The following is a 7,622-nucleotide window of genomic DNA, read 5'->3' as shown; positions in this document are numbered from 1 at the left end:
CACAGACCTTTGAGAGGGAGGGAGAGACTCCATAGGACCACAGACCTTTGAGAGGGAGGGAGAGACTCCATAGGACCACAGACCTTTGAGAGGGAGGGAGAGACTCCATAGGACCACAGAGCTTTGAGAGGGAGGGAGAGACTCCATAGGACCACAGACCTTTGAGAGGGAGGGAGAGACTCCATATGGCCACAGACCTTTGAGTGGGAGGGAAGACTCCATATGGCCACAGACCTTTGAGTGGGAGGGAAGACAGGTAGACTGATAAGGGAACACCTGTCACTCTCTATGCCAACTCCCAAGAGAGACATTAATTTTCCCCATGTCTCCTCCTATTCCTCACGTTTCCGTCGTGTCCTGCTTATAAGAATAAAAGACCCTCAACCTAAACATAAAAGCCAGGCCACAAAACTTCTACGAGAAGACACAAGAGTGAATCTTTACTTTCTAGCTAGGCAGAAGTTTCTTACATACGACACTAACAACACGGGCACCAACAAAAAGAGCAAAGTTGGACTACATTAAAATAATAACACTAATAAACTTCGTGTGTTTAGAGAGATGCTACCAAGGAGGAACAGAAAGCTGGGCATGGTGGCAGATACCCGTAATCCCAGCACTTGGGAAGTGAGGCTAGAAGACAGGAAATTTAAGGCTAGTTTAGGTTATCAGGACTTCAGAAGGATAGCTTTTCCTCATAAGTAAAGAAAAAACTTTCATAGGTTATCTACAAAAGGTGGTAGATTGAATTAAAAATAGGACAGGCTTTGCACAAGCTGCAAGCAAGTAGATGGAAATGTCATCAGCATCACTTGTCATTAGAGAAATTTAAATCAAACTCACAGTGAGACTCCATACTCACATCAGGCAGGGCTATTGTATCTCAAACAAACAAAAGCAAAAACCATAGTAAACACAAGCTTTGAGGGAAAACTGTCAAAAAATTAGAATCTTCATCAATTGTGGGTGTAAATGTAAAACGTTGCAGTAACTTTGGAAACCAGTTTGACATTGCAAAGAATATTGACAGCATTGCTGTCTGATCCAGGAGTCTCTTGCCTAGCTATAGATGACCTAGAGAAAATGAAAAAAAAAAAAGTATACACAGAAAAAAAATGTACATAAATGTTAAGGGGATCATTGTTCATAATATAAGTAAATGATCTCTAACATGACATGTTTTCCTATAATTTTCAGATCTTATTATTATTATCAGATATACATGCTTACAGAAACTATACTTAGAGTTTTGAAGTTTGGTGTTTTCCTGGGCCAGCAATGTACTCAGTGCAATGTGCTCTGGCGATGAGCAGTGATGGAAACCTCCTCGTCACACAAGGAAGTGAGAGGGGAAAATGACCGATAGTTTGTAAGAACTGTGCTACCAGTGGGGGTCTGGGGTGTTGTGTTTTATGGTTTCTATCTTGTAATGTCTACACATTGCCAGTTTGTGTACACTTTATTACAAGTTAGGCTTTGTATTATATGGTTTGGTCTTATTGTTCTGAATATGTTTAATGCAGATTAGGCTAAGGCATGCTGTTTGGTGGACATGAGGGTTAATGCTGATGTATCAATTTGACAGATTCTGGACTCTCCTAGGATACAATCCTCTAGGCACACCCATGAGGGCTTACCTAGATTCTACTAACCTCTGGTCATGCCTTCCAGGGATTATCTAGACTAGTCTAACCTCTGGGGATGCCTGTGAGGGTTATCTAGATTAGTCTCTGGGCATGCCTGTGAAGGTTTATCTAGATTAGACCAGCCTCTGAACATATCTATGAGGGTTAGCTAGATCAGACTAGCCTCTGAACATACCTATGAGGGTTATCTAGATCAGATTAGCCTCTGGGCATGCCTGTGAGGTTTATCTAGATTAGTCTAGCCTCTGGGCATGCCCGTGAAGGGTTATCTAGATCAGACTAGCCTCTGGGCATGCCTGTGAAGGGTTATCTAGATCAGACCAGCCTCTGCTCAAGCCTGTGAGAGATGATGTATATAAGTTTAACTCAAGTGAGAACTTTTTGGACTAGGACCCTGTGCTAGATAAAAAAAAAGGAGAGAGCTGGCAGTTCACAAATTCATTGCCCTCTCCTTCCTAAGCAGAGACACATCTTGGCTTCCTTTCTGCAAACTCTTAGTGCTATCACATCCCACCTGACAGATTGTACTCTCAAACTGTGAGCTAAAATAACCCACTTCTCACTCGCATTGCTGGTGTTAGGGTATGTTATCACAGCAACAGGAGAAGTGAACCCAGACAGCAGGTCGGAAACAGTAAACGCACTTTTAATTTAGGAAGGCAGTTTTCAGTGAGACAGTGGGGCAGCAAGGAGCACCTTTTAGTTTAACACATCAACAGCCCGCACGTCCACCCGTTGAAGTGGGGCAGACTACAGGGTAGTGACGGAATGCAGTGGTGTTACTCAGCTACCAAAGAAATGAAACACTGATGCACATTCGGTAGGGATTAATTAATTAAATACATACATATATATATTGAAAAAAAAAACTACACAGTCCACACTGGGCCACACATTGCTGCACACCAATTATACGAAATACCAAAAATAGGGAGATCTGGAGACACAGAATATGGCTAGCGGTTGCTCGTGGTTTGGAGAAGGGAGAGGAAATGCAAAGTGCGACTTTGCAGGGTGAGCCAATATGAAACCTCTACTGTCAGGACTTAAATAAGCAGCTGCGAGCCATGCGGAGAATATCAGTGCTCACCCAGCTCTCATACCCTCCATTTGATATCTGCTCATATCGGAGCCCTCAGTTTCATCCAGCTGTGCCTACCTTTACGACAGAAAGCTCTTAGCAGGTAGCCAGGCAGCCTCAGACCATGATTCTCCTACTTTATCTTCCCTAGTGTGAGAATGGTGAAATGCATATGGAGTTACTGGTTTTGTGTGTGAGTCAGGGGTTGCAGGGTGTGGGGTGTGGGGGGGTGGGGTGGCATGTGTCTCGGTGTGCGTATATAGACGTCAGAGGAAAGCTTGTGCTAGTAAGTTCTGTCAGTCCACTCTCTAGTTCAGAAAAATCAAACCCAAGTCATCATCGGGCTAGGTAGCACTTCTAACTTCTGAGCACATTGCCAGCTCTTCTGTTTTTTTTTTTTTTTTTTGTTAAAAAATTTTTTTTTCATGTATTTTGATCACAATTCCCCCTCCATCTCTTCCCAGATTACCCCACTTCTCCTCTCATCCAATTTCATGTTCTCTCTCTCTCTCTCTCTCTCTCTCTCTCTCTTTCTCTTTAGAAAACAGGCAAATAAACAAATCTGCATTAAAAAAAATAAAAGAAACACACACACATTCACCAAAACCCTTAACACTCAAAAACCATGATACACAAGCAAAAGACCAGTAAGGTTTGCTCAAACAAAGCAGTATGTGACCAAAAAAAAAAAAAAAAAAAAAAAAAAATCTACAAAAACAACATTAGTCCCTTTGTTACCATCTTCTCCTGGACTTGGGGGCTTGGAGACTTCATTGGAGAAAACTAATTTTTCCTTTGCAAGTGCTTGGCAATTGGAGGTGGCTTCTGGTTAGAGGTGGAAGGTGGCACCTACGCCCCCTCTCAGCTCTGGGTCCCTGCCCCTGTCTGGCTTGACCTTGTGCAGGCCCTGTGCATGCTACTGTAATCTCTGTGAGTTAGTCCATTTGTGCATCAGTCCTGCTGTGCCTACAAGACAGTTTCCTTGGCGACCTCCATGCCCCTCGTCTCTACCATCACCCTCCTCTTCTGCATAGTGTCCTGAGAAGACTCTCACTGAGGAGGACTGTTTCAAGGTCTCTCACTCTGCACATTGTCCAGCTGTGGGTCCCTGTATCAGGTCCCATAGACGGCAAGAGGAAGCTTCTCTAAAGACGCCCGGCTGAGATACTGACCCAACGGACATTTGCTGAACACAGTGAGGAGCTTCCAATAGACATACTCACCGAAGTGCAGCGTAAACCATGACATTTTCAACCCCTGCATCGAGCACTTGCTTCCTCCCACTACTCCCCCAGCGTTTCCCAAACATTCTCCCTCTTACTTTCCTAGTATCTATATAATTGTGTCTAAAAGTTAGCATATAATATGAGAGGAAGCGGATGGTATTTGCCTTAATGTAATGGTTTGCCATTGCTCCATCCGTTTTCTTGGAAAGGACATAGTTTCATTCTTCTTTGGGGATTAATACATCTCCGTTATGCACATTTAATATATTTTCTCAACCAGGGAAATGACAACTCTAGTTTTAGCTTTCTTTAGAAATCTCTATATTTATGTCAATAGCAGCTGAGTTGATTTCTATTGCCACCAGCAGTCTCTAAGGGTTTCCTTCGCTCATATCCTCCTCATCATTTATTGTTATTCGTTTTCTTAATTGTTTTAAATGATTATTTATTTATTGCGTATGCCTGCATGCCAGAAGAGGGCACCCGATCTCATTATCATTACAGATTTACTGATGGTTATGAGCCACCATGTGGTTGCTGGGAATTGAACTCAGGACCTCCGAAAGAGTAGCTAGCCAGTGCTCTTAACCCCCGAACCACCTCTCCAGCCCTGCTATTAATGACGGCCTTTCCACCAGCACAGGATGGCATCTTCGTGTAGTTTGAAATTGCATTTCCCTGATGGCTAAGGGTGGTGGGCAAGTTTTCATGTAACCATCTATTACTTGTGATTCATCTTTCGACAGTTGTCTATTCATCAGCCTATTTCTTGATGGGGGTTGGTATCTGAGTTCTTTAGTTCTTTGTAAAATCTGGGTCCCATTCTACTACATGCACGGCTGACAGGCTCTTGCTGCTCTGCGGCTGTCCCTTCAGTTCTGCTGGCTGTGGCCGTCGCTGTGTAGAGATGGCTTTCCTTTGTTTTCAGTTCCCTGCGGTCCCCTTTGCTCAGTCCCTGCAATGCCTTCCCGGTGCCCCTGGAGCCCTTTGCAGGCTGTCCTTGTCTCTGTCCGTATCTTGAGGCATTTTGCCTTGCCTTTCCTCTGACAGTGTCAGTCAGTCTCCTATATTAAAAAGAAAACCTTTACTCCGTTTTGAATCGATTTTTACGTAGCACGAGAGAGGGGGGCCTAGTTCCATTCTTCTTCTGACCGAGTGGGTGTCTCTGGGTTTCCTAGCACTGCTTGCTGAGGAGGTTGCTTCTTCAGCGAATGTGTTTGGTTCCTCTGCTGACGATCGGCTGAGTGTGTGTATGGAGTACTGACTCTGCGTCTTTGGTTCTGCTCCCCTAGTTTGCACGGCCGGCTTTTGTGCCAGCATTGTGCTTTTGTTGTTACTGTGACTCTCTCGTATAGTTTGAAATCAGATATTGTGATGCATCTTGCCTTGCTCCTTTTGCGAATTTACTACCTGGGGCCTTTTGCATTCCCATGTCAATTCTGTTTTATTTTATTGTTTCCTCCATCGTTCTGTGAAGAAAGTCTTTGAATGTTGATGGGGATTCCTACTCTGCTGAGTATAGAAAGCCTTTCAGTCTTCTAATATTTTATTCCATTTTTCCCCCTACTGCTTTAAAGTTTTCATTGTACAGCTTTCTGGTTACATTTATTCCTAAGTATTTTCGAAGCTGCTGTGAATGGATTGTTTTCCTGATTTTCTCCCTTTCCTTTGGCATTTAGGAAAGTGCTGTATGCTGTCCCTGTATCCTATTACATTTCCAGACTGCTCATCAGCTGTAAGAATTTTTGGGTGGAGTACTAAAGCCTGTAAATTAATAGGCTCATTTCATCTACAGATAGGGATAAGATAACACCTTTTACTACTTGAATTTCTTTTTTTTTTTAACCGATTGCTTTGGCAATGTATCCTTTTTGCTTATTTCTTCGAGGGCTCTTATGCATGTGAGTGGAGAAATCTGACGCCCTGGTCTTGTCCAGGGTTACAGGGAATGTTCTCAGTTTTTCCCTACTCAGTGAAACGTGGCTATATGCTTGCTGTATATAGCCTTTACTATGGTGGGATTCATTGCTTTTGTATTCAGTTTTTTTGGGGGGGCTTTTATCATGAAGGCCCCTTGAACTTGTCAAAGGCAAGTTGCTGCAGTTTCTCTCTCTGATTGTTAAAGGTCTGCCTATATTATCTATAGTCTCTTGATGGAGTAGGTCCGATGTGCCTAGAAACGTTCCTGTACTTTGTAGATTTTCAAATTTGTTGCTAGCCTACCATTTTCACAGCTTTGATTCTGACCAATGAGAGGTGAGATCGCTGCATATTACAGTGTCTTCTTCAGTATTTTAACGTTTCCACAGCGGTCCAATTAACCTCCGAATTCCATTGGCAGCGTTTCCTTTCCCATCTCTAATTTTATTAATGTGGGTTCTTTCCTTCTCCCTCTTTGTGTCTCTGAGTCTCATCCCTTCACCCCCGACCCCACCCCCAGCCAGCTGGCTATCTCCATGTCACGGATTCTTTGTCTGTGTTTTTTTTTTTTGTTTGCTTCTATTTTCTTAACTTCTGCCCTTATCTTTATTATTTTTTCATTTATTAATTTTAGGTTTGGTGTGTTCTGTTTTTCTAATATGTGTGGGCATATCGAGTTATTTATTTATAATCTCTGGTTTTTATGTAGGCAATTTTACTTATACATTTCCTTTTTGTTATTTTGGTACATTGTGTTCTCATTTTAATTTGATTCTAGGAATTTGTGATTTCCACCCTGATCTTCAATGACCCATTGACCAGTTGATATTATATTGGTCGATTTCCATGTCCATTTATTTTCTGTATTTCTCATGCTGTCAAGCTTGAGGTTTTTTGTTTGTTTGTTTTTTCACTCACTATGATAATATGGTATATAAGAAGCCATTTAATTTTTCTCACATGTGGTTAGCCTTGTTTTCTGACCTAAGGCATGTTCTATGTTAGAGAATATTTTATGGCCTGCTGAGAATAATGTATGTCCTGTGGCTGGCAATGGAATATTTTGCAGATGCCTATTAAATTTCTGTCATCTACAATGTCATTTAGCTCTTTGACGTTTCTTCACAGTCCATTGTGTAGATATTTATTAGTGAGAATAGTATCAAAAGACCCACTAACATTGTGTGTGGCCTGTCCTTGCCTAAATATTAAGTAGTGCCTGTCTTATTAAACTGGGTGTGTTGATGCTCAGTGCACATATGTTTTAAACAAGCCTCCCTGTCACTTCTTCTCTCTGACTACCTTTTAAACACATGCCATCGTGACCCCAGGAAAGGGCAGTTATTACGTCACTCAAAAGCAACAGAAAGGTTTGTCCATTCACTGAGGCCAAACTGCTAATCTTAGTACTGATAACCCAGTGAAACCTACTCTGTTTCTCTCTGTCTTTACCCACACCTTCCTGTTAAAATGCCTGCCTTCTAACTAAAGCGACGACTCCAGTGTCCTAGAGACGACTCTCATTTCTCACTGTTGCTGCCAGACCTCCACTGGTTTTCATTTTTTAATATAAAGCGTTCCATGCCTACTGCTTTGGCTTTGAGAGCAATGCTTACACATAGTCCTGGAAGCCTGACTCTTCACTCTCCATTTAGAATTAACTGGTCTTCTCAGTAAGTTCCTGGGACATATTATGTCAATAGAAGCGTTTTGTAAATAGTTGTATTTAGTGTGTTTCCTTACACACTC

The sequence above is a fragment of the Phodopus roborovskii genome, unplaced genomic scaffold, assembly GCF_943737965.1.
Source record: "Phodopus roborovskii unplaced genomic scaffold, PHOROB, whole genome shotgun sequence".
NCBI lineage: Eukaryota > Metazoa > Chordata > Mammalia > Rodentia > Cricetidae > Phodopus > Phodopus roborovskii.
The sequence above is the reverse complement of the archived record's forward strand: the minus strand, read 5'-3'. Positions refer to the sequence as shown.